The sequence below is a fragment of the Atractosteus spatula genome, assembly GCF_055471065.1.
Source record: "Atractosteus spatula isolate fAtrSpa1 chromosome 10 unlocalized genomic scaffold, fAtrSpa1.hap1 SUPER_10_unloc_8, whole genome shotgun sequence".
Classification (NCBI taxonomy): Eukaryota; Metazoa; Chordata; class Actinopteri; order Semionotiformes; family Lepisosteidae; genus Atractosteus; species Atractosteus spatula.
Genome location: NW_028296628.1, coordinates 612,501 through 628,750, shown reverse-complemented (window position 1 = coordinate 628,750; position 16,250 = coordinate 612,501). Strand labels below are relative to the sequence as shown.

Sequence of the window (16,250 nt, the reverse complement as noted above, 5' to 3'; positions counted from 1 at the left end):
GTCTGTTTCCGCCCGGTTTCGGGCCGGGGACCTTTCGCGTGTGAGGCGAACGTGATAACCACTACACTACGGAAACGGTGGCAATCCCTGCCCAGCGGCCCAGCGCTGAGCTTCGCCAATGCGATTCAGCTGCTTCCAGTGCCTTTATTGGAGTGCGCTGATGGACCGTGCTCTCTCTCCAGAGACCAGCACGCCTGTCATGGACGGAGCAGGAAAGGCGGCGCCACATTCTACAGCCCTCTCCACGCAATCGACGAAATCGGGCTACTGAAGTGGAGAAAATCGCCTCTCCAGAAAGTGCAAATATCATCTTGGAGAGTATAAACCCTATTGCCGAAGGTCAGCCCTGTCTACCAGAGTAACCCTCCCACCTCCTGCAGGGATGATCAGCTCGTCTCACACGCGAGAAGTCTTCGGTTGGAAACAAGCGCCCCCTCTTCTCGCGCGTTTTGCACGTTCGAGTGGTTTTAATGCGGCTCCTTCGTACACGGTGCTGATCTTTTGGAAAGCAGGAGGCAAAACTGACAGGTTCCCATACCGGGAGTCGAACCCGGGCCGCCTGGGTGAAAGCCAGGAATCCTAACCGCTAGACCATATGGGAGCACACACCCCTGCTGTTCCGGGCATCATGCAAGCAAACTACATAAATATGAGAAAACGCGCAAGAGAGTTGTCACTCAGAGTGTCGAAGGGTCGATGTATACTGGGGCTCAGTTGAAATGCAACGTCAGGACTTTTCCGAATTAGGTCACACGAAGAGAGCACAGCCTTTTCCGCCCTGCCACGTGGGTATCGGTAACTCGCCGTGATCGTATAGTGGTCAGTACTTTGCGTTGTGGCCGCAACAACCCCGGTTCGAATCCGGGTCACGGTAGAATAGGGGCGTCTGCTTTTACTACTTGCGCGAATGAAGGCAAAAAAAAGCCAATCGATGTGAACGAACGGCGCTTTACAGAGGAGTACTGCCTGACTGGATCGTTGATGAACGACAGAGGCCACTCTGACCTCTTCTCGGTTTTCTTCAATGACTTACTAAGGATCTTCTTCACATTCGCCCATGCAGGGGAAGCCAGTTACACCAAAGCAAACGCAGGAAAGTGCATTTCAAGCAGAGACCAGGAGGGACTTGTTTACACCGAGAGTGGTCGGAGAATGGAACAATGCGCCCAGCCCTGTTGCTGGAGCCGATTCTTGATGAGATCTTGGGCTCACTAAGAGGCCCCCGCTGGATGCTAATCTTTCTGTTATTGTTGCAGGTCCTGCGCTGCTTTTGAGCCGACAGAGCTCGTCCTGGTCTGTCGGCACAGCCCAATTGCAAATGATCGGCTCCGCGTACAGCAGGAACGTGCGTTTGGTACAAGAGTGCATGAAGGCACCGGAAATACATTGGGAACAAATGACCGGTCGCTCAAGACCTCTGTGAAGTACAGGAGCGTGCAAAAAGAGGCTGTTTCCGCCCGGTCTCGAACCGGGGACCTTTCGCGTGTTAGGCGAACGTGATAGCCGCTACACTACGGAAACCTGCAGGGACCGCTGCTGGTGTCTCGCTTGCGTTTCGGGCTGAGAAAGGGAAGCGTCACTTTAGGCAGGGGGCGCTGGAGAGAGGAACAAAGGGCGCGATGAAACAAAATGCCGAAACCCGGGATCAAACCAGGGACTTTTAGATCTTCAGTCTAACGCTCTCCCAACTGACCTGTTTCGGCAGTGCGCAGAGCCCACAGCCACCTGCTCCAGCCTTCCTGTGTTGCGGCATGAGCGCACCAAGAGGAGCGGGAGAGTGTTGCAGGAACGTCACTCAGAAGGAAAGCCACCCAGCTGTGCCCTCTGAGCTCTGTCCAGCGCATCTTCCTCGCATGGACTCCTGCCTGCGACGGGCAGGAAACAATTAGCAAGAACAGAGCAGCACCCCATGGGTGTCTCATGACCACACCTTAGGTTGTGACACGTGCAGGTGTGAGGGGTTGCCGGGCTACTCTGGAGCAGAGCTTGGGCGGAGGGGGGGCGGGAAAGCAGACAAAGAGGTGACACCTCAAGGTCTGCACGATCACAGCTCTCCGCCGCCCCAGGCTTCCGCTCGATAAGCTACTGGACACACCCGCCCCTCCTCACACAGACCGTGGAAAAGCCCCCGAGTGGGAGGGCTCTCTCTTCCTCCCAGGAGCTCTTGGACGCACAGACAGAGCGCGGGGAGCCGCCGCCTGCAAACACGGCTCCAGGCAGGACTCCACTCCGCAGGAGCCGCAGAGCAGAGGAGATGGGGGCAGCTTAGCTCCTGTGCAGAGACCTGAGCTGTTGTTGCTGCGGACGCTGTCTTTTCTGTTCTCGGGGTAGGAGTGAATGTTGAGTTGCCCTTAGAAATGAAGCAGAGCACTTCAACGGCACGGGTGTGTGTGCGTGCGCCCTGGTGATTCTGGGAGACAGATCGAACCTGGGCTAAAAGAGAGGGGGCTTAGCCCTCTTCCATTTGCTAGTTCAGAGTTGTACAACCCATCTGTATCTGCTAGGCGGCGCAGTCGTCGTGCACAAAGAACGCTTTGAAAAGCGTCAAAAGCAAGTCATTCCGAGTTGGTCGTTTGTGTTTTCCGTTCAGACGCGAAATGCTGACATGATCTCTCGGCTCCTCGGTTGTCATTTCTGTTCCGTAAAGGAATCACAGCACGCGTCGCCTTCCAGCACGCTGGGTCGGGACACGATGCCGAGGACCGGAAAGTGCGGTGTCTTCCTCGTTAGTATAGTGGCAAGTATCCCCGCCTGTCACGCGGGAGACCAGGGTTCGATTCCCTGACGGGGAGTAGAAAGCTTTTCTTTTACCTCCTTAGAGAAAGGACTGCCTTTCACTTCTCTGTTTTCTTTCACAGCGCCGTGCACCTTTTCATTGCTCTCGCTTTCAGAGCCTCCGCACGGCACACGACTCGACATCAGGAAGCACATTGAAGTGAAAGCAGGAAGCGCTGCGACATGCACTGTGCAGATCCCGCCACACTAAGAGGTGAGTGGGTCTGTTCGATGCACAAAGAACGCTTTGAAAGCATCAAAGGCAAATCATTCCGAGTTGGTCGTTTGTGTTTTCTGTTCAGACGCGAAATGCTGAAATGATCTCTCGGCTCCTCGGTTGTCATTTCTGCTCCGTAAAGGAATCACAGCAGGCGTCGGCTTCCAGCACGGTGGGTCGGGACACGATGCCGGGGGTCGGAGAGAGCGATGTCTTCCTCGTTAGTATAGTGGTGATTATCCGCACCTGTCACGCGGGAGACTGGGGTACATCAGGACGCGCATTGAAGTGAAAGCAGGATGCGCTGCGACATGCACTGTGCAGATCCCGCCACACTAAGAGGTGAGTGGGTCTGTTCGATCACTGCGCTAGGCGAATCCCCAATCCCCTTTTGTGCGTGCCGACAAAGGAAGCCGATCTGTTTCTGCCCGGTTTCGAACCGGGGACTTTTCGCGTGTGAGGCGAACGTGATAACCACTACACTACGGAAACGGTGGCAATCCCTGCCCAGCGGCCCAGCGCTGAGCTTCGCCAATGCGATTCAGCTGCTTCCAGTGCCTTTATTGGAGTGCGCTGATGGACCGTGCTCTCTCTCCAGAGACCAGCACGCCTGTCATGGACGGAGCAGGAAAGGCGGCGCCACATTCTACAGCCCTCTCCACGCAATCGACGAAATCGGGCTACTGAAGTGGAGAAAATCGCCTCTCCAGAAAGTGCAAATATCATCTTGGAGAGTATAAATCCTATTGCCGAAGGTCAGCCCTGTCTACCAGAGTAACCCTCCCACCTCCTGCAGGGATGATCAGCTCGTCTCACACGCGAGAAGTCTTCGGTTGGAAACAAGCGCCCCCTCTTCTCGCGCGTTTTGCACGTTCGAGTGGTTTTAATGCGGCTCCTTCGTACACGGTGCTGATCTTTTGGAAAGCAGGAGGCAAAACTGACAGGTTCCCATACCGGGAGTCGAACCCGGGCCGCCTGGGTGAAAACCAGGAATCCTAACCGATAGACCATATGGGAGCACACACCCCTGCTGTTCCGGGCATCATGCAAGCAAACTACATAAATATGAGAAAACGCGCAAGAGAGTTGTCACTCAGAGTGTCAAAGGGTCGATGTATACTGGGGCTCAGTTGAAATGCAACGTCAGGACTTTTCCGAATTAGGTCACACGAAGAGAGCACAGCCTTTTCCGGCCTGCCACGTGGGTATCGGTAACTCGCCGTGATCGTATAGTGGTCAGTACTTTGCGTTGTGGCCGCAACAACCCCGGTTCGAATCCGGGTCACGGCAGAATAGGGGCGTCTGCTTTGACTACTTGCGCGAATGAAGGCAAAAAAAAGCCAATCGATGTGAACGAACGGCGCTTTACAGAGGAGTACTGCCTGACTGGATCGTTGATGAACGACAGAGGCCACTCTGACCTCTTCTCGGTTTTCTTCAATGACTTACTAAGGATCTTCTTCACATTCGCCCATGCAGGGGAAGCCAGTTACACCAAAGCAAACGCAGGAAAGTGCATTTCAAGCAGAGACCAGGAGGGACTTGTTTACACCGAGAGTGGTCGGAGAATGGAACAATGCGCCCAGCCCTGTTGCTGGAGCCGATTCTTGATGAGATCTTGGGCTCACTAAGAGGCCCCCGCTGGATGCTAATCTTTCTGTTGTTGTTGCAGGTCCTGCGCTGCTTTTGAGCCGACAGAGCTCGTCCTGGTCTGTCGGCACAGCCCAATTGCAAATGATCGGCTCCGCGTACAGCAGGAACGTGCGTTTGGTACAAGAGTGCATGAAGGCACCGGAAATACATTGGGAACAAATGACCGGTCGCTCAAGACCTCTGTGAAGTACAGGAGCGTGCAAAAAGAGGCTGTTTCCGCCCGGTCTCGAACCGGGGACCTTTCGCGTGTTAGGCGAACGTGATAGCCGCTACACTACGGAAACCTGCAGAGACCGCTGCTGGTGTCTCGCTTGCGTTTCGGGCTGAGAAAGGGAAGCGTCACTTTAGGCAGGGGGCGCTGGAGAGAGGAACAAAGGGCGCGATGAAACAAAATGCCGAAACCCGGGATCAAACCAGGGACTTTTAGATCTTCAGTCTAACGCTCTCCCAACTGACCTGTTTCGGCAGTGCGCAGAGCCCACAGCCACCTGCTCCAGCCTTCCTGTGTTGCGGCATGAGCGCACCAAGAGGAGCGGGAGAGTGTTGCAGGAACGTCACTCAGAAGGAAAGCCACCCAGCTGTGCCCTCTGAGCTCTGTCCAGCGCATCTTTCTCGCATGGACTCCTGCCTGCGACGGGCAGGAAACAATTAGCAAGAACAGAGCAGCACCCCATGGGTGTCTCATGACTACACCTTAGGTTGTGACACGTGCAGGTGTGAGGGGTTGCCGGGCTACTCTGGAGCAGAGCTTGGGCGGAGGGGGGGCGGGAAAGCAGACAAAGAGGTGACACCTCAAGGTCTGCACGATCACAGCTCTCCGCCGCCCCAGGCTTCCGCTCGATAAGCTACTGGACACACCCGCCCCTCCTCACACAGACCGTGGAAAAGCCCCCGAGTGGGAGGGCTCTCTCTTCCTCCCAGGAGCTCTTGGACGCACAGACAGAGCGCGGGGAGCCGCCGCCTGCAAACACGGCTCCAGGCCGACTCCACTCCGCAGGAGCCGCAGAGCAGAGGAGATGGGGGCAGCTTAGCTCCTGTGCAGAGACCTGAGCTGTTGTTGCTGCGGACGCTGTCTTTTCTGTTCTCGGGGTAGGAGTGAATGTTGAGTTGCCCTTAGAAATGAGGCAGAGCACTTCAACGGCACGGGTGTGTGTGCGTGCGCCCTGGTGATTCTGGGAGACAGATCGAACCTGGGCTAAAAGAGAGGGGGCTTAGCCCTCTTCCATTTGCTAGTTCAGAGTTGTACAACCCATCTGTATCTGCTAGGCGGCGCAGTCGTCGTGCACAAAGAACGCTTTGAAAAGCGTCAAAAGCAAGTCATTCCGAGTTGGTCGTTTGTGTTTTCCGTTCAGACGCGAAATGCTGACATGATCTCTCGGCTCCTCGGTTGTCATTTCTGTTCCGTAAAGGAATCACAGCACGCGTCGCCTTCCAGCACGCTGGGTCGGGACACGCTGCCGAGGATCGGAGAGTGCGGTGTCTTCCTCGTTAGTATAGTGGCGAGTATCCCCGCCTGTCACGCGGGAGACCAGGGTTCGATTCCCTGACGGGGAGTAGAAAGCTTTTCTTTTACCTCCTTAGAGAAAGGACTGCCTTTCACTTCTCTGTTTTCTTTCACAGCGCCGTGCACCTTTTCATTGCTCTCGCTTTCAGAGCCTCCGCACGGCACACGACTCGACATCAGGAAGCACATTGAAGTGAAAGCAGGAAGCGCTGCGACATGCACTGTGCACATCCCGCCACACTAAGAGGTGAGTGGGTCTGTTCGATGCACAAAGAACGCTTTGAAAGCATCAAAGGCAAGTCATTCCGAGTTGGTCGTTTGTGTTTTCTGTTCAGACGCGAAATGCTGAAATGATCTCTCGGCTCCTCGGTTGTCATTTCTGCTCCGTAAAGGAATCACAGCACGCGTCGGCTTCCAGCACGGTGGGTCGGGACACGATGCCGGGGGTCGGAGAGAGCGATGTCTTCCTCGTTAGTATAGTGGTGATTATCCGCACCTGTCACGCGGGAGACTGGGGTACATCAGGACGCGCATTGAAGTGAAAGCAGGATGCGCTGCGACATGCACTGTGCAGATCCCGCCACACTAAGAGGTGAGTGGGTCTGTTCGATCACAGCGCTAGGCGAATCCCCAATCCCCTTTTGTGCGTGCCGACAAAGGAAGCCGGTCTGTTTCCGCCCGGTTTCGGGCCGGGGACCTTTCGCGTGTGAGGCGAACGTGATAACCACTACACTACGGAAACGGTGGCAATCCCTGCCCAGCGGCCCAGCGCTGAGCTTCGCCAATGCGATTCAGCTGCTTCCAGTGCCTTTATTGGAGTGCGCTGATGGACCGTGCTCTCTCTCCAGAGACCAGCACGCCTGTCATGGACGGAGCAGGAAAGGCGGCGCCACATTCTACAGCCCTCTCCACGCAATCGACGAAATCGGGCTACTGAAGTGGAGAAAATCGCCTCTCCAGAAAGTGCAAATATCATCTTGGAGAGTATAAACCCTATTGCCGAAGGTCAGCCCTGTCTACCAGAGTAACCCTCCCACCTCCTGCAGGGATGATCAGCTCGTCTCACACGCGAGAAGTCTTCGGTTGGAAACAAGCGCCCCCTCTTCTCGCGCGTTTTGCACGTTCGAGTGGTTTTAATGCGGCTCCTTCGTACACGGTGCTGATCTTTTGGAAAGCAGGAGGCAAAACTGACAGGTTCCCATACCGGGAGTCGAACCCGGGCCGCCTGGGTGAAAACCAGGAATCCTAACCGCGAGACCATATGGGAGCATACACCCCTGCTGTTCCGGGCATCATGCAAGCAAACTACATAAATATGAGAAAACGCGCAAGAGAGTTGTCACTCAGAGTGTCGAAGGGTCGATGTATACTGGGGCTCAGTTGAAATGCAACGTCAGGACTTTTCCGAATTAGGTCACACGAAGAGAGCACAGCCTTTTCCGGCCTGCCACGTGGGTATCGGTAACTCGCCGTGATCGTATAGTGGTCAGTACTTTGCGTTGTGGCCGCAACAACTCCGGTTCGAATCCAGGTCACGGCAGAATAGGGGCGTCTGCTTTTACTACTTGCGCGAATGAAGGCAAAAAAAAGCCAATCGATGTGAACGAACGGCGCTTTACAGAGGAGTACTGCCTGACTGGATCGTTGATGAACGACAGAGGCCACTCTGACCTCTTCTCGGTTTTCTTCAATGACTTACTAAGGATCTTCTTCACATTCGCCCATGCAGGGGAAGCCAGTTACACCAAAGCAAACGCAGGAAAGTGCATTTCAAGCAGAGACCAGGAGGGACTTGTTTACACCGAGAGTGGTCGGAGAATGGAACAATGCGCCCAGCCCTGTTGCTGGAGCCGATTCTTGATGAGATCTTGGGCTCACTAAGAGGCCCCCGCTGGATGCTAATCTTTCTGTTGTTGTTGCAGGTCCTGCGCTGCTTTTGAGCCGACAGAGCTCGTCCTGGTCTGTCGGCACAGCCCAATTGCAAATGATCGGCTCCGCGTACAGCAGGAACGTGCGTTTGGTACAAGAGTGCATGAAGGCACCGGAAATACATTGGGAACAAATGACCGGTCGCTCAAGACCTCTGTGAAGTACAGGAGCGTGCAAAAAGAGGCTGTTTCCGCCCGGTCTCGAACCGGGGACCTTTCGCGTGTTAGGCGAACGTGATAGCCGCTACACTACGGAAACCTGCAGGGACCGCTGCTGGTGTCTCGCTTGCGTTTCGGGCTGAGAAAGGGAAGCGTCACTTTAGGCAGGGGGCGCTGGAGAGAGGAACAAAGGGCGCGATGAAACAAAATGCCGAAACCCGGGATCAAACCAGGGACTTTTAGATCTTCAGTCTAACGATCTCCCAACTGACCTGTTTCGGCAGTGCGCAGAGCCCACAGCCACCTGCTCCAGCCTTCCTGTGTTGCGGCATGAGCGCACCAAGAGGAGCGGGAGAGTGTTGCAGGAACGTCACTCAGAAGGAAAGCCACCCAGCTGCGCCCTCTGAGCTCTGTCCAGCGCATCTTTCTCGCATGGACTCCTGCCTGCGACGGGCAGGAAACAATTAGCAAGAACAGAGCAGCACCCCATGGGTGTCTCATGACCACACCTTAGGTTGTGACACGTGCAGGTGTGAGGGGTTGCCGGGCTACTCTGGAGCAGAGCTTGGGCGGAGGGGGGGCGGGAAAGCAGACAAAGAGGTGACACCTCAAGGTCTGCACGATCACAGCTCTCCGCCGCCCCAGGCTTCCGCTCGATAAGCTACTGGACACACCCGCCCCTCCTCACACAGACCGTGGAAAAGCCCCCGAGTGGGAGGGCTCTCTCTTCCTCCCAGGAGCTCTTGGACGCACAGACAGAGCGCGGGGAGCCGCCGCCTGCAAACACGGCTCCAGGCCGACTCCACTCCGCAGGAGCCGCAGAGCAGAGGAGATGGGGGCAGCTTAGCTCCTGTGCAGAGACCTGAGCTGTTGTTGCTGCGGACGCTGTCTTTTCTGTTCTCGGGGTAGGAGTGAATGTTGAGTTGCCCTTAGAAATGAGGCAGAGCACTTCAACGGCACGGGTGTGTGTGCGTGCGCCCTGGTGATTCTGGGAGACAGATCGAACCTGGGCTAAAAGAGAGGGGGCTTAGCCCTCTTCCATTTGCTAGTTCAGAGTTGTACAACCCATCTGTATCTGCTAGGCGGCGCAGTCGTCGTGCACAAAGAACGCTTTGAAAAGCGTCAAAAGCAAGTCATTCCGAGTTGGTCGTTTGTGTTTTCCGTTCAGACGCGAAATGCTGACATGATCTCTCGGCTCCTCGGTTGTCATTTCTGTTCCGTAAAGGAATCACAGCACGCGTCGCCTTCCAGCACGCTGGGTCGGGACACGATGCCGAGGATCGGAGAGTGCGGTGTCTTCCTCGTTAGTATAGTGGCGAGTATCCCCGCCTGTCACGCGGGAGACCAGGGTTCGATTCCCTGACGGGGAGTAGAAAGCTTTTCTTTTACCTCCTTAGAGAAAGGACTGCCTTTCACTTCTCTGTTTTCTTTCACAGCGCCGTGCACCTTTTCATTGCTCTCGCTTTCAGAGCCTCCGCACGGCACACGACTCGACATCAGGAAGCACATTGAAGTGAAAGCAGGAAGCGCTGCGACATGCACTGTGCACATCCCGCCACACTAAGAGGTGAGTGGGTCTGTTCGATGCACAAAGAACGCTTTGAAAGCATCAAAGGCAAGTCATTCCGAGTTGGTCGTTTGTGTTTTCTGTTCAGACGCGAAATGCTGAAATGATCTCTCGGCTCCTCGGTTGTCATTTCTGCTCCGTAAAGGAATCACAGCACGCGTCGGCTTCCAGCACGGTGGGTCGGGACACGATGCCGGGGGTCGGAGAGAGCGATGTCTTTCTCGCTCGTTAGTATAGTGGTGATTATCCGCACCTGTCACGCGGGAGACTGGGGTACATCAGGACGCGCATTGAAGTGAAAGCAGGATGCGCTGCGACATGCACTGTGCAGATCCCGCCACACTAAGAGGTGAGTGGGTCTGTTCGATCACAGCGCTAGGCGAATCCCCAATCCCCTTTTGTGCGTGCCGACAAAGGAAGCCGGTCTGTTTCCGCCCGGTTTCGGGCCGGGGACCTTTCGCGTGTGAGGCGAACGTGATAACCACTACACTACGGAAACGGTGGCAATCCCTGCCCAGCGGCCCAGCGCTGAGCTTCGCCAATGCGATTCAGCTGCTTCCAGTGCCTTTATTGGAGTGCGCTGATGGACCGTGCTCTCTCTCCAGAGACCAGCACGCCTGTCATGGACGGAGCAGGAAAGGCGGCGCCACATTCTACAGCCCTCTCCACGCAATCGACGAAATCGGGCTACTGAAGTGGAGAAAATCGCCTCTCCAGAAAGTGCAAATATCATCTTGGAGAGTATAAACCCTATTGCCGAAGGTCAGCCCTGTCTACCAGAGTAACCCTCCCACCTCCTGCAGGGATGATCAGCTCGTCTCACACGCGAGAAGTCTTCGGTTGGAAACAAGCGCCCCCTCTTCTCGCGCGTTTTGCACGTTCGAGTGGTTTTAATGCGGCTCCTTCGTACACGGTGCTGATCTTTTGGAAAGCAGGAGGCAAAACTGACAGGTTCCCATACCGGGAGTCGAACCCGGGCCGCCTGGGTGAAAACCAGGAATCCTAACCGCTAGACCATATGGGAGCATACACCCCTGCTGTTCCGGGCATCATGCAAGCAAACTACATAAATATGAGAAAACGCGCAAGAGAGTTGTCACTCAGAGTGTCGAAGGGTCGATGTATACTGGGGCTCAGTTGAAATGCAACGTCAGGACTTTTCCGAATTAGGTCACACGAAGAGAGCACAGCCTTTTCCGGCCTGCCACGTGGGTATCGGTAACTCGCCGTGATCGTATAGTGGTCAGTACTTTGCGTTGTGGCCGCAACAACTCCGGTTCGAATCCAGGTCACGGCAGAATAGGGGCGTCTGCTTTTACTACTTGCGCGAATGAAGGCAAAAAAAAGCCAATCGATGTGAACGAACGGCGCTTTACAGAGGAGTACTGCCTGACTGGATCGTTGATGAACGACAGAGGCCACTCTGACCTCTTCTCGGTTTTCTTCAATGACTTACTAAGGATCTTCTTCACATTCGCCCATGCAGGGGAAGCCAGTTACACCAAAGCAAACGCAGGAAAGTGCATTTCAAGCAGAGACCAGGAGGGACTTGTTTACACCGAGAGTGGTCGGAGAATGGAACAATGCGCCCAGCCCTGTTGCTGGAGCCGATTCTTGATGAGATCTTGGGCTCACTAAGAGGCCCCCGCTGGATGCTAATCTTTCTGTTGTTGTTGCAGGTCCTGCGCTGCTTTTGAGCCGACAGAGCTCGTCCTGGTCTGTCGGCACAGCCCAATTGCAAATGATCGGCTCCGCGTACAGCAGGAACGTGCGTTTGGTACAAGAGTGCATGAAGGCACCGGAAATACATTGGGAACAAATGACCGGTCGCTCAAGACCTCTGTGAAGTACAGGAGCGTGCAAAAAGAGGCTGTTTCCGCCCGGTCTCGAACCGGGGACCTTTCGCGTGTTAGGCGAACGTGATAGCCGCTACACTACGGAAACCTGCAGGGACCGCTGCTGGTGTCTCGCTTGCGTTTCGGGCTGAGAAAGGGAAGCGTCACTTTAGGCAGGGGGCGCTGGAGAGAGGAACAAAGGGCGCGATGAAACAAAATGCCGAAACCCGGGATCAAACCAGGGACTTTTAGATCTTCAGTCTAACGCTCTCCCAACTGACCTGTTTCGGCAGTGCGCAGAGCCCACAGCCACCTGCTCCAGCCTTCCTGTGTTGCGGCATGAGCGCACCAAGAGGAGCGGGAGAGTGTTGCAGGAACGTCACTCAGAAGGAAAGCCACCCAGCTGCGCCCTCTGAGCTCTGTCCAGCGCATCTTCCTCGCATGGACTCCTGCCTGCGACGGGCAGGAAACAATTAGCAAGAACAGAACAGCACCCCATGGGTGTCTCATGACCACACCTTAGGTTGTGACACGTGCAGGTGTGAGGGGTTGCCGGGCTACTCTGGAGCAGAGCTTGGGCGGAGGGGGGGCGGGAAAGCAGACAAAGAGGTGACACCTCAAGGTCTGCACGATCACAGCTCTCCGCCGCCCCAGGCTTCCGCTCGATAAGCTACTGGACACACCCGCCCCTCCTCACACAGACCGTGGAAAAGCCCCCGAGTGGGAGGGCTCTCTCTTCCTCCCAGGAGCTCTTGGACACGACGCACAGACAGAGCGCGGGGAGCTGCCGCCTGCAAACACGGCTCCAGGCAGGACTCCACTCCGCAGGAGCCGCAGAGCAGAGGAGATGGGGGCAGCTTAGTTCCTGTGCAGAGACCTGAGCTGTTGTTGCTGCGGACGCTGTCTTTTCTGTTCTCGGGGTAGGAGTGAATGTTGAGTTGCCCTTAGAAATGAAGCAGAGCACTTCAACGGCACGGGTGTGTGTGTGTGTGCGTGCGCCCTGGTGATTCTGGGAGACAGATCGAACCTGGGCTAAAAGAGAGGGGGCTTAGCCCTCTTCCATTTGCTAGTTCAGAGTTGTACAACCCATTTGTATCTGCTAGGCGGCGCAGTCGTCGTGCACAAAGAACGCTTTGAAAAGCGTCAAAAGCAAGTCATTCTGAGTTGGTCGTTTGTGTTTTCCGTTCAGACGCGAAATGCTGAAATGATCTCTCGGCTCCTCGGTTGTCATTTCTGCTCCGTAAAGAAATCACAGCACGCGTCGCCTTCCAGCACGCTGGGTCGGGACACGATGCCGGGGATCGAAGGGTGTGATGTCTTCCTCGTTAGTATGGTGGCAAGTATCCCCGCCTGTCACGCGGGAGACCGGGGTTCGATTCCCCGACGGGGAGTAGAAAGCTTTTCTTTTACCTCCTTAGAGAAAGGACTGCCTTTCACTTCTCTGTTTTCTTTCACAGCGTCGTGCACCTTTTCATTGCTCTCGCTTTCAGAGCCTCCGCACGGCACACGACTCGACATCAGAAAGCACATTGAAGTGAAAGCAGGAAGCGCTGCGACATGCACTGTGCAGATCCAGCCACACTAAGAGGTGAGTGGGTCTGTTCGATGCACAAAGAACGCTTTGATGAGCGTCAAAGGCAAGTCATTCCGAGTTGGTCGTTTGTGTTTTCTGTTCAGACGCGAAATGCTGAAATGATCTCTCGGCTCCTCGGTTGTCATTTCTGCTCCGTAAAGAAATCACAGCACGCGTCGGCTTCCAGCACGGTGGGTCGGGACACGATGCCGGGGGTCGGAGAGAGCGATGTCTTCCTCGTTAGTATAGTGGTGATTATCCCCACCTGTCACGCGGGAGACTGGGGTACATCAGGACGCGCATTGGAGTGAAAGCAGGATGCGCTGCGACATGCACTGTGCAGATCCCGCCACACTAAGAGGTGAGTGGGTCTGTGCGATCACAGCGCTAGGCGAATCCCCAATCCCCTTTTGTGCGTGGCGACAAAAGAAGCCGGTCTGTTTCCGCCCAGTTTCGAACCAGGGACTTTTCGCGTGTGAGGCAAACGTGATAACCACTACACTACGGAAACGGTAGCAAACCCTTCCCAGCGGCCCAGTGCTGAGCTTCGCCAATGCGATTCAGCTGCTTCCAGTGCCTTTATTGGAGTGCGCTGATGGACCGTGCTCTCTCTCCAGAGACCAGCACGCCTGTCATGGACGGAGCAGGAAAAGCGGCGCCACATTCTACAGCCCTCTCCACGCAATCGACGAAATCGGGCTACTGAAGTGGAGAAAATCGCCTCTCCAGAAAGTGCAAATATCATCTTGGAGAGTATAAATCCTATTGCCGAAGGTCAGCCCTGTCTACCAGAGTAACCCTCCCACCTCCTGCAGCGATGATCAGCTCGTCTCACACGCGAGAAGTCTTCGGTTGGAAACAAGCGCCCCCTCTTCTCGCGCGTTTTGCACGTTCGAGTGGTTTTAATGCGGCTCCTTCGTACACGGTGCTGATCTTTTGGAAAGCAGGAGGCAAAACTGACACGTTCCCATACCGGGAGTCAAACCCGGGCCGCCTGGGTGAAAACCAGGAATCCTAACCACTAGACCATATGGGAGCACACAACCCCGCTGTTCCGGGCATCATGCAAGCAAACTACATAAATATGCGAAAACACGCAAGAGAGTTGTCACTCAGAGTGTCGAAGGGTCGATGTATACTGGGGCTCAGTTGAAATGCAACGTCAGGACTTTTCCGAATTAGGTCACACGAAGAGAGCACAGCCTTTTCCGCCCTACCATGTGTGTATCGGTAACTCGCCGTGATCGTATAGTGGTCAGTACTTTGCGTTGTGGCCGCAACAACCCCGGTTTGAATCCGGGTCACGGCAGAATAGGGGCGTCTGCTTTTACTACTTGCGCGAATGAAGGCAAAAAAAAGCCAATCGATGTGAACGAACGGCGCTTTACAGAGGAGTACTGCCTGACTGGATCGTTGATGAACGACAGAGGCCACTCCGACCTCTTCTCGGTTTTCTTCAACGACTTACTAAGGATCTTCTTCACATTCGCCCATGCAGGGGAAGCCAGTTACACCAAAGCAAACGCAGGAAAGTGCATTTCAAGCAGAGACCAGGAGGGACTTGTTTACACCGAGAGTGGTCGGAGAATGGAACAATGCGCCCAGCCCTGTTGCTGGAGCCGATTCTTGATGAGATCTTGGGCTCACTGGATGCTAATCTTTCTGTTGTTCTTGCTGGTCCTGCGCTGCTTTTGAGCCGACAGAGCTCGTCCTGGTCTGTCGGCACAGCCCAATTGCAAATGATCGGCTCCGCGTACAGAAGGAACGTGCGTTTGGTACAAGAGTGCATGAAGGCACCGGAAATACATTGGGAACAAATGACCGGTCGCTCAAGACCTCTGTGAAGTACAGGAGCGTGCAAAAAGAGGCTGTTTCCGCCCGGTCTCGAACCGGGGACCTTTCGCGTGTGAGGCGAACGTGATAGCCGCTACACTACGGAAACCTGCAGGGACTGCTGCTGGTGTCTCGCTTGCGTTTCGGGCTGAGACAGGGAAGCGTCACTTTAGGCAGGGGGCGCTGGAGAGAGGAACAAAGGGCGCGATGAAACAAAATGCCGAAACCCGGGATCAAACCAGGGACTTTTAGATCTTCAGTCTAACGCTCTCCCAACTGACCTATTTCGGCAGTGCGCAGAGCCCACAGCCACCTGCTCCAGCCTTCCTGTGTTGCGGCATGAGCGCACCAAGAGGAGCGGGAGAGTGTTGCAGGAACGTCACTCAGAAGGAAAGCCACCCAGCTGTGCCCTCTGAGCTCTGTCCAGCGCATCTTCCTCGCATGGACTCCTGCCTGCGACGGGCAGGAAACAATTAGCAAGAACAGAGCAGCACCCCATGGGTGTCTCATGACCACACCTTAGGTTGTGACACGTGCAGGTGTGAGGGGTTGCCGGGCTACTCTGGAGCAGAGCTTGGGCGGAGGGGGGGCGGGAAAGCAGACAAAGAGGTGACACCTCAAGGTCTGCACGATCACAGCTCTCCGCCGCCCCAGGCTTCCGCTCGATAAGCTACTGGACACACCCGCCCCTCCTCACACAGACCGTGGAAAAGCCCCCGAGTGGGAGGGCTCTCTCTTCCTCCCAGGAGCTCTTGGACGCACAGACAGAGCGCGGGGAGCCGCCGCCTGCAAACACGGCTCCAGGCAGGACTCCACTCCGCAGGAGCCGCAGAGCAGAGGAGATGGGGGCAGCTGAGCTCCTGTGCAGAGACCTGAGCTGTTGTTGCTGCGGACGCTGTCTTTTCTGTTCTCGGGGTAGGAGTGAATGTTGAGTTGCCCTTAGAAATGAAGCAGAGCACTTCAACGGCACGGGTGTGTGTGCGTGCGCCCTGGTGATTCTGGGAGACAGATCGAACCTGGGCTAAAAGAGAGGGGGCTTAGCCCTCTTCCATTTGCTAGTTCAGAGTTGTACAACCCATCTGTATCTGCTAGGCGGCGCAGTCGTCGTGCACAAAGAACGCTTTGAAAAGCGTCAAAAGCAAGTCATTCCGAGTTGGTCGTTTGTGTTTTCCGTTCAGACGCGAAATGCTGACATGATCTCTCGGC

General features: G+C 55.4%; 3 non-coding genes across 3 annotated transcripts; all 3 read right to left on the bottom strand.

Annotated features, from left to right (window-relative positions):
* Positions 1–529: 529 nt before the first annotated feature.
* On the bottom strand, positions 530–601 carry trnae-uuc (transfer RNA glutamic acid (anticodon UUC)). Its single transcript has one exon. It is a non-coding gene; the product is annotated as a tRNA-Glu (tRNA).
* A 10,154-nt stretch (positions 602–10,755) lies between these two features.
* Positions 10,756–10,827, bottom strand: trnae-uuc (transfer RNA glutamic acid (anticodon UUC)). Its single transcript has one exon. It is a non-coding gene; the product is annotated as a tRNA-Glu (tRNA).
* A 3,348-nt stretch (positions 10,828–14,175) lies between these two features.
* On the bottom strand, positions 14,176–14,247 carry trnae-uuc (transfer RNA glutamic acid (anticodon UUC)). The gene has a single exon. It is a non-coding gene; the product is annotated as a tRNA-Glu (tRNA).
* Positions 14,248–16,250: the final 2,003 nt, after the last annotated feature.